The sequence below is a fragment of the Rhipicephalus microplus genome, chromosome 5 (genome assembly GCF_043290135.1).
Source record: "Rhipicephalus microplus isolate Deutch F79 chromosome 5, USDA_Rmic, whole genome shotgun sequence".
In the NCBI taxonomy this organism is placed as follows: domain Eukaryota; kingdom Metazoa; phylum Arthropoda; class Arachnida; order Ixodida; family Ixodidae; genus Rhipicephalus; species Rhipicephalus microplus.
In genome coordinates, this window is record NC_134704.1 from 105,889,498 (window position 1) to 105,903,561 (window position 14,064).

The window sequence follows — 14,064 nt, forward strand, 5'->3', positions numbered from 1 at the left end:
CACCACCTTTTTGGACAAGCGATCCCGGTTTCCTCTGGGAGGTGAAGACCTTCGGCAGAGCATGCCAACCCGCCACGCTAAGCCTCGCGGCGAAGCGGAACGCGTAGTTCTGGCAGCCAGCTCTCGGCCGACGCGTTGCGCTGCACCTGCCCGAACCCCAACGGACAACGACCCGGAACTAGCCCAGGCACTTATGGACATGGATGACCAAGACATAGAAACCCAAGTGAGCTCTGCGGTGGACGCCAACGAAGATTTCCTTTCACCTGACGAGGTGCTACAAGGGGAATCTACTAGCGTCGCCGAGAACAAGGAAAAAGACTCTGCGGAGGAACGCGACGACGAAGCCAAGAATGGTCAGTGGCAGGTAGCTATGTCATTGCGACAGCGAAAACGCATCAGGAAACAAGAACGCGCCGCGAGTGATGACAGCGTTGCTCGAGGCGAAACTGAGAGCAACAGCTCCGGCGCTAGAACGCTTGCAGAAGAGCGACGCGGAAGAGCATCTGATAGGGGCCGGCGACGAACGCGTGCAGCGCCACTGCCCAAAAACGATATGAAGATTATCATGCGGCCCAGACCAGGGTTAGTTGTGAAGGAACTGAAAGCATACCAGGTTGCGCGAGCGATAGAACATGCGAGCGGTGACCCGGAGGCCTGTAACAGCCACAAATTTCTGCTTCGCCTTCGCAACGGATCAAACATAATTATTGCAAGCACTCCGTACGAAGATGTAGCAGAAAGGATCTTGAAGATAAAGACACTGGAGCTCAATGGCACCAACTATCCCGTGAACACCTACATATCCACTCCTGCTGGATACCTGAAAAGAGTGGTACACGGATTAGAACGCGAAACGCCAGAAGCTGAACTCCTGAGCCATCTCCGAGTGCGCACTCAAGGAGGGACAATTGTTCAAGCCCGCATGCTCGGACAGTCACAAACTGCAGTGATCACGTTCGATGGACCAATACTTCCGCACTTCGTGTATTATTACGGTGGCGAAATGCCGTGCGTGCCTTATCAACCCACACGGCAGTACTGTAAACTTTGCAAGAGCCAGGGACATAGGACGGATGTTTGTCTCATACCAATGACAAAGGCGTGCAGTAACTGTCGCCTAAGAGACCCACCTGAGGACCACACTTGCGATCCGGAATGTGCCCTGTGCGGCGGACGCCATCCCACGGCGGCATCGGAGTGCACCAAGAAACTCAAACGCGTCCCTCAAAAGGGCCGGTGGCTGCTGTCGCGCCAACACAGCACACCAAAAACCACTGGCATACTCAAGAGACGCTGGTTCAGCACGGACCGCGAGGACTCTGCACCGCCAAGCAGGGCCCGTTCCAGTTCCCGATCCAGATCTCGATCTACATCCCGATCCAGGTCCGGCTCTCGAGAGTGCTCAAACTCCAGGAATGGTGGCCACAAGCAGGCCCAAGCAAAGCAACAACGGCACAAGGGCAAGAAGGCGCAGAAAAAGGAAGCGAAAAACCAGGTGAGCTGGGCAGCAAAATCCTCCCAACACTCACACCAAACACCACAACTCACGCGCTTAGAACGTGAGTTAGAGATAATGCAGGTGAGAATAGGTGACCTAGAACGCGAAAATAGGGAACTAAAAAAGCAACAAACGCAGCACCCGCAACAAAACTCTATACCCACCCAGAGTGGCAAGAAATCGCAGACGCAACCGAATGCAGGAGGTGACTCAATGATTACGTCGTCGATGCTGAAAGAAACATTAAAGGAAGTTATACCGACAGTTTTAGAGCAAGTAATGATAAATGTGGATAGAAAGCTCGAGATTCTGGACAAGAAAATCCAGGCACAACACGTCTAATTCACGAAAGCCTTGCGAAAGCATGCCACAGGCATCAACATCAGAGAAAAAGCTGAGAAAATTTACAACAGACCCGGATTGTCAGCCATGAATCAGGCGACGCATAATGGCTAATCATCAAACGCCGAGGTCTGAAAAGTGCGAAATATGGCAGTGGAACTGCCGTGGTTTCCGGCGGAAAAGAGGGCAACTGTTGCAGCTGGTGGCGTCGCAACAAAAGCAACCTGCTGTCATAGCAGTCCAGGAAGCCGGAACACAACCAAAATTACGGGGCTACGAAACTTATAGTACCGGGGACGCAGAATGGAAAGTTACTACATTAGTCGATAACTAAATTACAGCAATATGTCATCAGCCCATTGAAGAGGCGGATATCCCGCATATCATAACAGAAATAACCTACAAAGGAAGCCATGGAAAGAGCGCCTTCATACTTAATATCTATAGTCCCCCAAGACAAAAGAGAGCAACATTCGACAAGCTCTTTCAAGAGACAGCAAAACTGGCGAAAGGGAATCCATTAATCATAGTTGGCGATTTTAATGCCAGGCATGCAAGCTGGGGATATAAGATGCAAGACACCAAAGGCAAGAATATCGCAAGACAAATAGAGAAACTGGAAATGACTCTGTTAACTGAACCTGCAATACGAACGAGGATAGGCAACAGCGTATCCATGTACACAAGTCCGGACTTGACGATAGTACAAAACTGCCACAGCGTGAACTGGTACAACACCCTTGAAAACCTGGGCAGTGATCATTACATACTAAGCACCACAATCCGCACCGGCCGAATCCGCAAACACATCGGCACAGCCAAAATTACAGACTGGCACGCATATAAAAAAGCGCTAAAAGCGCACGTCACCGCCATAGACGACTTGGACGAGTGGTGCAAAGTAATTCGAAATGAAAAGCAAATGTACACCAAAACTGTCGCCAGAACAGATGATACCCCTGAAGTAGACGCTCACCTTCTCCACTTGTGGGAAGCAAGAAGAAACCTCACTAAAAGATGGAAAAGGCAAAAGCGAAATAAGAAACTCAAAGCGAAAATTGAAGAAATAACGCAGCAAGCCGAACAGTACGCTAATCAACTCGCGACAGCCAACTGGGAACAATTTTGCGATTCACTAAATGGAACCCTAGGAACAGCAAAGACATGGAATATCCTAAGAGCCATGATTGACCCTCTGAAAACTAAACGCGCAGGACAAAAATCTCTAGAAAGATTATTCCACACATATCCAGGCACAAAAGATGACCTGCTTCAAGACATCTATATTAAGTGTTTCGGCGCCCGAGCCATCACAGCCCCTTACCAGGCTAAATACACTGGGCTCCCAAACTCAGAACTGGATGCACCTTTCACGCATGCCGAGGTCAGAGCGGCAATCGTCAGCATGAAACGCAACACAGCGCCTGGGGCGGACCAAATCACCAATGCCATGATTCGCAACATGAATGACGAAGCCATAACAGCGCTTCTAAACTTCATTAACAAACACTGGGTGAATGGCACTATACCACAGCAATGGAAGCATGCTGTAATAATTATGATACCCAAACCAGGAAAGAAATTGGCAATAGAAAACCTCAGGCCAATCTCTCTTACCTCGTGCTTAGGCAAAGTGTTTGAGAGATTAATAAATGCCAGACTTCAACGGCACCTTGAACAAAATAACTTGTTGCCAAACACCATGTTTGGGTTCCGCTTGAACCTTTCGACACAGGACATCCTTCTGCTTTTAAAGGAGGAAGTACTAACAAATGTTCCAAAAGCAGGAGAAAATATTGTCATGGCCATCGACATAAAAGGCGGTTTTGACAACGTAAGCCATAAGGCCATATTAGATGGGCTAGCAGCAACAAACTGCGGTCAAAGGACGTACGAATATGTACAGAACTTCCTTACTAAAAGAACCGCTGTTATCAGATTAGGAGAACACGAATCCAATGTCTTCCACCCACCGAGCGAAGGCACACCACAAGGCGCTGTGATCTCGCCTACGCTTTTCAACATAGCCATGATTGGTCTAGCCAAAAAACTGGAAGGTATTCCCGACATTCGACACTCCTTCTATGCGGATGACATCACTGTATGGACAACCAAGGGTAGCTTGGCGGAAAAAGAAGAGCGGCTTCAACTGGCAGCTAAAACCATCGAAGATTACACTAAAGAAAGGGGGCTTCAGTGCTCAGCAGACAAATCGGAACTCATTCGGTTCTCCAGGAGTAAAAAACAAAGGACAGACCCGAGCCTTCGCCTTGAGGTCAAGCTAGACGGCAATATTATACCAGAGAAAACAACTGTTCGGATCTTAGGGATGTGGTTACAGTCCAATCAGCGATGTCTCCACACACTGAATATGCTTAAACGAACAGCTCAGCAAATTGTTCGTATGACAGTTTGAATAACGAACAATCGTGCTGGACTGAAAGAACAAGACGTGCTTCGTTTGGTAAAGAGCTTAGTCATCAGCAGACTAACATACTCGCTACCCTACCACAACATGATTAGAGAGGAGAAAGAAAAAGCAGACAAAATAATAAGGATGGCGTATAAAGCGGCTCTGCGACTACCACAAAGCACTTCAACTGCGAAGCTATTAGCGCTCGGACTTCACAATACATTTGATGAGTTGGCTGAGGCACAAGTAACCACCCAGATTAACCACCTGCTACAGACGACAACCGGCAGAAAACTTCTTCAGAGGATCGGCCTCGGCGAACAAGTACAGACACATGGAAGAGCTAAGGAATTGTCGTGCTCAATCAGAGCCTGGTACAAAATATGCCCCCTACCGAAGAACATGGACCCAGTTTTACATGCTGGAAGACGTAAAGCAAGAGCCGTTCACATAGATAAACAGACAAAATATCTGAATACGGCGAGATTTACTGACGCTGCACCATATCAGGCAAATGCAAAGAACATGGTGGCCGTGGTCACAGACCGAAAAGGAAACGTCACAGGTTGTGCGTCCATAGCCCAAGCCTCTATCACAGAAGCGGAGGAGATAGCGATCGCGCTGGCAATCAAGGAGGGCAGGGAGCGAAAAGCCCCAATGACAATAATCACAGACTCGAAGGCTGCATGTAGAAATTATGGAAAAAGGTAAAATATGTATGAAGGCCTTCCAAATTCTAACCAAAGCTCACAAGGACTTCCCAATTGAATACACCCAAACCATTATCTGGGCGCCAGGGCACGAGGGCGTCACCGGGAACCAGTTTGCGGATGAGGCGGCTCGAGGCTTCACAGATTACCGAGCTTCCTTGCACACTGCAATAGAGGATCCAACGCCCCTAGACCCTAACTTTGGTGCAATTCTTCAGTATTACAGGGACAATAGAAAAGTGTATTCAGCACCGCATAAGAAACTTACAGCAATGGAATCGGTGGCATTACGCAGAATCCAAACAAACACATACACGAACTTACACAGGCTGCATGCATTCTACCCCACAGCATACAAAGATATATGTCCGTGGTGTGGGGCCACACCAATTCTGTTTCACATCACGTGGGAGTGCACGCATCACAATGAAGAACACCACAACATGAACAACACAGAGGAACAATGGGAGGCGCTGCTGTCCAGCTCGGCCATTGTTGATCAGCGCTGGCTGGTCCAACGGGTAGAGATGATGGCTAGGGCCAGCGGAGCCCTGGAATAGGGGCCCGAACATTTAGAATGCTCCGCGTTATGCGCAAATAAAGTTTTCTCTCTCTCTCATCTCAATACAGCGAGCAACGCTGACTGCGTTGGCTGAACAGTGATCATAGAAGGTAACGAGAAATACCAGGAAATGCCGACGAGAGTGCCTAGCATATTCGACGTTAAATCATAGATTCCCACACACACAGCTGGTTTGCCACAGATACCGCAGTTTTTTTTTGTCATAACACGTGCATACTATTTGACGCAGTGCACTATAGATTCGGTTGAAACTCAAACTAATCATGTCCTGCAGCATTATTTCGCTATGAACTTCAGGGTATTCAAGAAGCTGTATAAATATTACTGAACAAAGCCCCAGCTTCTCAGTCGTCGAACCCGTGAGGTAAAATCAAATTATATACTTGGTGCTAAGTATGTCTTCTTATCGTGGCAAAGCCTCACACGTAAAAGGCAAAGAAGCACACATAAAGAACTTTATATAAAAAGCGGTCAGTTATTTGATGCTCCGGCAATGTTGGTGCCGTAAATAATCAAAGTTTTGTCGTACCACAGCACGTACTTGAGAAACATTTTTACGATAACCTGGCTCTCTCCGGATGGACAAAAGAAAAAGCTTTATTCTGAACACCTTTCTTGGCACTAGTAAAATTACCACCATATTTTCTTACACTAACTAACACCAAAGCTCACACCAATTAACGCCGCAGTTCATAAGGTGTTCGACCAGCTTTCGATCAATAAAATAGGTACGATTTAAAAAGCTAAATGACAGCTGAGTGCTATCAATACTCCAGCTTTCAGGGTCTTCTACATAACTTTTAGAATGCATTTTTCAAACCTCTTTTCAATATTATAAGTAGCGTCTTCTCCTGCCGTTTCTCACGTCTGATGTTAGAGCTTTCACAAATGTGAACACCGACACAACTTTAAATATAGTACAGAACTTCTAAGGCAGTAAGCAGGAGCTAATTACAAAGTCATTAAAAGGTCTGAGTGAAATGACCCAAAACTTTGAAGGCTTACCCGACATTAGGGAAAGCATCTACGCCAGTCCTTAAAAAAAAACAAAAAACGAGAAAGAGTGGGAACAACGGTGTTTAATATTTGACAGCAACAACTACCGTTGAATACAACCCTTTTTTTTCACTCTCGACGTGCGTTTATATTAAACGGCCTGAAATATCAGTTTTCGTGAAATTTAAAGATGAGTTCTCGTTCATTATTGCTGGAACGGAAGAATTTGTATTGTTTGGGGAATTTAAAAAGAAAACATTCATTCGAGTAATTTAGATCGATCCTCTCTTCTCATGCCTACAACAATGGGCCCTTCATGCATGATGCGGCACTTTCTGATTACTTCTTTTAGTTATTGTTCCTTCAGTACTTTCATGGTTGTCGCGTGCTTTTTCGTCGAGAGCGGATTAAAGTTCTGGGCGCACGTGCGTTTTAGGGGCGAAGCTTCATATGGCGAGGCTTGTGCGTCCCCCGTTGTCATTGTGCGTAACCACCAGAGGCACATACCCGATAGAACAGGTATGTGTCACAGGCGATACACGGGTATGTGCCACAGGAAAAGGTGAGAGACAAGCGCGCGACTACGGGCGAGGACAAGAACAACAAGAGAGAAGGCAGAAAGGTTTACCAGGCACATGCGCGGTTTGCCTTACGCTGGGGGAATGGGAAGGGGGCATATAGATAAGAGAGAGAGAAAAGAGAAGATAAAGAAAGGAAAGAATTGTTGGTCGATGGGTTGACGCGTATGCAGCGGTCGCACTACACAAAAGTTAAAGCTGTTCACATAGGCCTGTAATCCTCAAAAGCAAACGACGGCTTTGACTGCATTTTGAGCCGACGAAAGGCGAGGACGATGTTCCAGTAGCATCTGTATAGAGAGTGACCGATCGTCCAATTGTCGCAATGCGTCCGAAAGCTTCTGTCTTTGAGGGGCAAATCGAAGGCAACGGCATATCAGATGGTCGATGTCTTCTTCGGTGCAGCAGTTGTCGCATTCCGCATTGTTTGTCAATTCGACGAGGGTTGTATATGCTTTTGTGAAGGCAACCCCCAACCAAAGGCGACAAAGAAGCGAAGCTTCACGTCGACGAAGTCCGGACGGGGGTCAAAGTTCCAGTCGAGGGTTCGTTTGGTAGAGTCTTCTATGTCTTATCCTTGAGGTGTTCCGCTCTAGCAGACACAGACTACGTGCCAGGTGACGAAGTCGCTTTGCAGAGTCTGTCCTTGAGAAAGAAATCGGAAGGGTGTGCTCTTCTTCGTGCAATGCTCTTCTTCGTGAAGCTTTACAACCTCGTAAGTTAACTGTTCATGGTAACGTCGTCGAAGGACTGACTGCGTGCTCTGTACGGCCGGTTCCGAGTCGGAAAACAGCCCTTTTACTCGGTCTCTGGGATTTGATGTACTCTAGGGCGCCACGCAAAGCCGCAAGTTCTGCCACCGTAAACGTAGTGACGTGTGACAGTTTGATTCGCAGAGTGATTCCCCTAGCTGAAATAACCACCGCACCACCAGAACCAGACGCTGTGGTTGAATCATCGGTGTATATGTGCACGTGGTTATTGTACACTTCGTGCAGGAGGTGCAAGCTCAATTGTTTTAGGGCTGATGAAGGCAAAATATATTTTTTTCTGTATTTCTGGAATTAAAAGACGTACTTTTGGAAGTGTCAGGCACCACGAAGTATACACCAGTTTCTCTGCATTTGTAAAACGTGACTTAAACGACGCACGATATGCACAGACAATTGCACGAAATTTCGTGTAGGGCCTCTCAGTAGCGAGGGTTGCCAAGTGGTGGGAAGGATTCCTAGCATGTTGCCTGATGTACGTACGCATCGTTTCAATGGTGATGTGCGTCATGATAGAGTAGTCCTATTCAATGGCAATTGTTTGAGCTGTCGATGCGCAGCAAGGTAAACCAAGACATATCCTAAGCGCCTGGGCTTGAATAACTTTGGATTGTGCACATGTTCGTTTTGCACGTGTTAGATATAACAGGTATGCTGTACTGCAAGAATACAATAAATAAAACCTTGTACATCTTTAACATAGACTCGATAGACACTCTCCAACTTTTCCCTTCAAGAAAACTGAACAAGTGGCAAATGGCGGTCGGCCGCCTTTTCACGTATATAGTTTACGTGTGGGGTCCAAGAAAGGTTTCGGTTGATTATGACTCCCAAGAAACTGTGACTCCGGCTGCATGACACCAACTGCCCGTTAATTGATATGCCTTAAGCGGACACTCGCTTTCTGGTGAAAGCCGTGACTGTACACTTTCCACTTGCGATTTCAAGCCCTTGTTTGCGTAGGTTGTGTGATGTCACTGATGCTGCCTTCTGAAGGCCAGCACTAAGTTGAAGTCGAGTCACACATGATGTCCACACACAGATGTCATCAGCATAAATGGAAACTCGGACACTGCTTGGTTGCTTGCCAACTAGTCCAAAGAGTGTTAGGTTGAACAGCGTCGGGCTTGGCACTCCGCTTTGCAGGACTCCTCGGCTACTGTAAAACTCGAATGTCGGGCTATTCTCTGTCCGAACGTGATATAATCTATTCTGTAGGTAGCTCTGAACCCGCATATATATCTTGTCGCCGAGTCCCACTCCTTCTAATGCGCTGAGAATGGCTTCGTTGGCGACATTATCGTATGATCCTTTAACGTCGAAAAACATAGCAGCAGGTAACCGTTTCCAGGCCTTCTGGTGCTCTACATATGTCACCAAGTCAACTACATTGTCAATTGACGAGCGGCCTCGTCTGAAGCCGGACATGGCATCTGGATATATTTTGTAGAACTCTAAGTACCATTCCATACACATTAAAATCTTTCTTTCCATAACTTTTCCCACACAGCTCGCGAGAGCAATCGGGTGGTAAGAGGAAATGTCCAAAGGTGGCTTGCCTGCTTTGAGAAGTGGAATCAGGCGACTTGACTTCCATTCCTGTGGAACCATCCCAGTTTGCCTGGAGTCGTTGCATAGCAGCAAGAGCGCCTTCCGAGCTTGATCTCCTAGATGACACAGAGAGCAGTAAGTGATGCCGTCAGGTCCTGGCGCTGAAGAACGTCTGCACAAATCAAGCACAGCCTTTAGTTCTTCCATTGAAAACGAACCCTCCATTCGGAAATCACGTGAGGCTACAGAAAATTTGGGCGTCTTCGTCCCTGTTGAATTTACCCCGCAGGCAATCATTCGACAGAAAGAATCTGCAACATCAATTTCTTCGCAGCGTAAGTGAAGCGCCAGAGATTTAAATGGGTAGCGCTGAGTAATGGTTTTACGAAGACCCCGGGCAGTTCTCCAGATAATTGACAGAGGCTTTCTGGGATCTAAGACTCGCAAAAAGATACCCATCGTCGCTTATCCAACTTCTCCATACGACGCCATATTTTCTTTTTTGTGCGTCTGGCCACTCTCATATCATCAAATGACTTCATGCGTCTATAACTTCTTCCTTCTGCACGACGACGAATCACTCTGAGTTTCTAGAGATCAATGTCCATATCACTGCAAGATGGGCTCACCGGAAGCGAACGCATGATGACCTGTAGGGCACTCTTTATCGCGTCCTCTAGGTTGAAGGGTAAGCCGCCAACATAGTCTTCCATGATTACTTGTGTTTTTGCCAATCGGTGCACTGGGCGACTCTGGAGGACTTGAGACTTGGAAAGCCATCGTCTACAGGTATGTTGGCATGTGGTCACTACTCCATGTTGCCATATCCTAAAACCAGTGCACTCTGCTGGCGAACAAGCGTAAGACAAAGGTGAGGTCCAGGCAACTACTATAGGCCGATCCACGCAGATAAGTTCACGAAGATAAGCAGATTCGCGAGGATAAGTTCACATTCAGAAGCCAAAGACACCAACTGTCAGGCTATAGTGTTGACTCTGGAGCTTCTCAATAAGTAGTAGTGGGCGTTGAAGTCGCGAGTTATCACCCATGGCTTCAGAGTTGAATAAAAAATTCCGCGCAAACGCTCGCGGTCTAAACGACTTGATGGAAGTAAGTAGGCTCCGATGATTGTGAATGTGGTCTTCTTGTTTGTTACTGTTAGGCAAACATGCTGGTTTTTTTTTCGTCAGGGGGCACAGGGTGATGAACATAAGTTAGGTCCGCCTAATATGAACACAACCTCCGTGGGTAGAAGACATAAAGCACTCATATCCAGACAGTCTCATGTGAGCTGACATGTTCGATTCACAAATCGCAATTATGGATAACTGGTTCGTGAATACATATTTCCAGAGCTCGGACATACGCGCCTTAAGCCCTCTGGCATTCCACTGAAGGACAGATGCGTTCTTGACCTCCTCTCGAATGGATAACATGCTGCAGACCACAGTTTTACCTTAGAGCTGCAAGAACCAGACTCAAAGTGTCCAGCACCTGGAGTGTGCTCTGCGCTAACGGGGTGTTCATGTTGCTTAGGAGCATGCTCATTGCGCTCATAAAGGTCTGCAACATGTTAATGACCTGGCGATCCTCAGTTGTCTTTTCATTAGTGGTTGGTGAGGACATCGAGGTTGGCGGATTTCGATGCACCTCTGAATCGTTTTTGTTGTATCCGTCTTCACAGAGCTTGACTATGGGGGGAGGGGCAGTTGTTTTTGCTTGATATGACGTGTCTCTGTCAGGAAATGTCACATTTCGCGACGATCTTCTGTGGTGACGGCGACGTCGCCTGACAGTAGCAGCGGCTTTTCTGTTCGTTGAATTGTCGCGCAGCATGCGTTTCCACACCGCGCGTTCATTTCGCATCCGCGGGCAATCTTAAGGCGATGCTTCATGAGCGCCGTGGCAGTTGGAGCAACTGAACACAGTTGCGAGGCAGTTGTCTTCTGAATGAGGTTCGGCACACCGCGGGCACACAACATTGCTGGTACATAATCCTTTTAAATGTCCCATCTTGAAACATCTGTAGCATTGTAGGGGCTTCGGTGTGTATGGACGGACCTGGTGGTGAACGTGGCGAACTTCGACGTGTGGTGTGGGAGACTGTGTCCCTCAAAAACAATCTTCAGGCAACGTGACGGACAGAGCGTTGCGATGTGCTTGATGAGGATTTCGTCTGTAGTTGGCTTTATCAAGATTAGAAAATTGTCAGCGGGAATGGAAATGCCCATGTCATAAATGACGCGAACGCTGCCCTTACAGTCAGTTGGGATCACTAATTTTACTGTGACTATGTCGACTTCCGCGATGTTCTGTAGGCTTTGCAGCGCACTACGGTGTAGAACATCAACTGCCAGACCATTCTTCCGTGAGTTGATCCTCACGCCTTTAATCTCATTGAGTCCTTCGAGGTATGCAGAGAGGACTTGCCTGTTAAGCCGCCGTAGAATGGCTGAAGGGCCCAAAGCCATGAAGAGTATAGTGTGCGGCCAACGCTGCGCTGTAGCCTGCACGGTGGATAAACTCGCCGTAGACGATGTTCGTAGCAGTCTTCTATTTGCATTGCGGCTCACGACGACTGTGTAGTCCTCATCCGTCGACTCAAAGCCGTTGGAGTAGAGCTCCGTTGCCTCGCTGTCTGCGCCGCTTGAGGTGGTCCCACGTTTCCTAGCCGCTGCCACGCGACTATTATAGCGATTAAAAGATGCGAGATGGCGGTACCTAGATAATTCACGAGATGGATGGATGGACGGGCGCATGGATGGACAGACAGACGCACAGACGGTCGAATGGATGCACAGACGGACCGACGGATGAACTGACGGAGGCTTGGCCCCACCCATCATCATTCACTTCAAGGATATGCTGTGATTTTTTTAAACAGGAGGTGTCTCTCCAGTGAAGTGCGCTGGGAACTTGCATCTAGGAATAATATAAAAAATAAACTGAAACACAATCTGAAATCTCATGTTAGAGATACCGATAGCTAATGTTTTTTGCTTTAAGTGGGCTGTTAGGAAGCAGAGGTGGTAAATATGAAATCGATATGTCATAGCATGCAACGTTCTTCATCATACAATGTTCTTTTAGCCCGTTAAGCAACATATAAGATAATTTAGAGGCAAATTAGGAATGCCTACAGAACGTGTATACGCCATGGTCACTCAGTGCTCCTGTGCAACCCTTTTACAATGATTGCTCATGACACGCAAGAAATACTTCAGTTACAAAGTGCTGCTTATAGCTTTCAAGTGTGCGTGCGTTCTGAGTGAATTCATGTGTATACCTACGGGCGAAGATACAATTCCGCATGCGGGTGTGTACCCACATTTCTAAGATTTGACACTAAGACATCCTTCCTCACCGTAGAGACTGCTCCATATAAACGGTAGTCGTGTGAGCACCGAATAAAACACTTAGCGCGCTTTCTAAGCTGTCTTGCGTAAGATCTGTCACCGGAACCTAACGCAACTAAGGTTACTAGAAAGAATGTAACTTGGGGAAGCCGATGAAGAGGAGGAGGTAGAAGAAGGAAAGGCAGGAAGATCAACCAGTTGAGCATCCAGTTTACTATCCTACACCAGGGGGAAGGAGATTGAAGGATGAAAAGAGAAGGATTGAAAGAGGAGAACATAAAAATACAGGTAACTTAAACTACACTGCTGCATTCTATAGTAGTGGACGCAAGACTTCAGGCGTGTCACGTTTCACCATACGTCGTTGGTTTATGATGCCTACTGGAGGCTTGCAAGAACTGGACGAGATTATGGACAATACCCGGGTATGCGACAAATGAACAGCAGGCAATGAATGCATTGCTTGAATACCTAAAATCAATCCGTTTTTATGACGACTGGGGCAACTGACGAGCACTTTGAATGGAACGAGGAACTGGTTTTCTCTTCCCTTGAGCAGGATATTCACAACAGCTCTGCCAAAGCCACAACTGCCTGAAACAAGGTGACAGTAGACTTATGGACGTACCGATAGTAACCGATATACTAAGTTGGTTTTCTGAATCCCCTTCTTGTACAATTGTAACAAGGTGTTGCAGCGAAGTAGATGGCCGCATATACTGATTGATACGTGGGGTTTAGCGTTCCAAAACCACCATATAATTACCAAAAAAGCCGTATAGGGCGTCGAAATTTCGATCACCTTGGTCTTTTTAACGTGCACTGAAATCTGAGCGCATGGGTCTACAGCACTTTCACCTTCATTGAAAATGCAGACGCTGCAGCCAGGATTTGATCTCGCGACCTCTCGGCCAGCAGCCGAGTACCTTAGCCACTAGGCCAATGCGGCCGGGTGATGGCCGGATCAAAAATAAAAGAAGTTGATAGTTTTTAAAGACGATAGCCTTCTTGTGCACCTTCGACGAAAAATTTTGATCTATCTGTCAGTCTGTTTATCTGTCTGTCAGTATTTTGTCTGTTTTTCCGCCCTTAACGATACCTCAAACGGCCGACCCCATCCGCAGCGCTCACCAATTTTGCCCAAGATTCAGCATTCTCGCTTGTGCGATTGTCCATTAAAAAGCAATTATTGCGTATATCTGAGGCACCATAACAACACGTCGATGTTTTGTATGTGTGTGTTTATACTAGAGAAGGCACACAC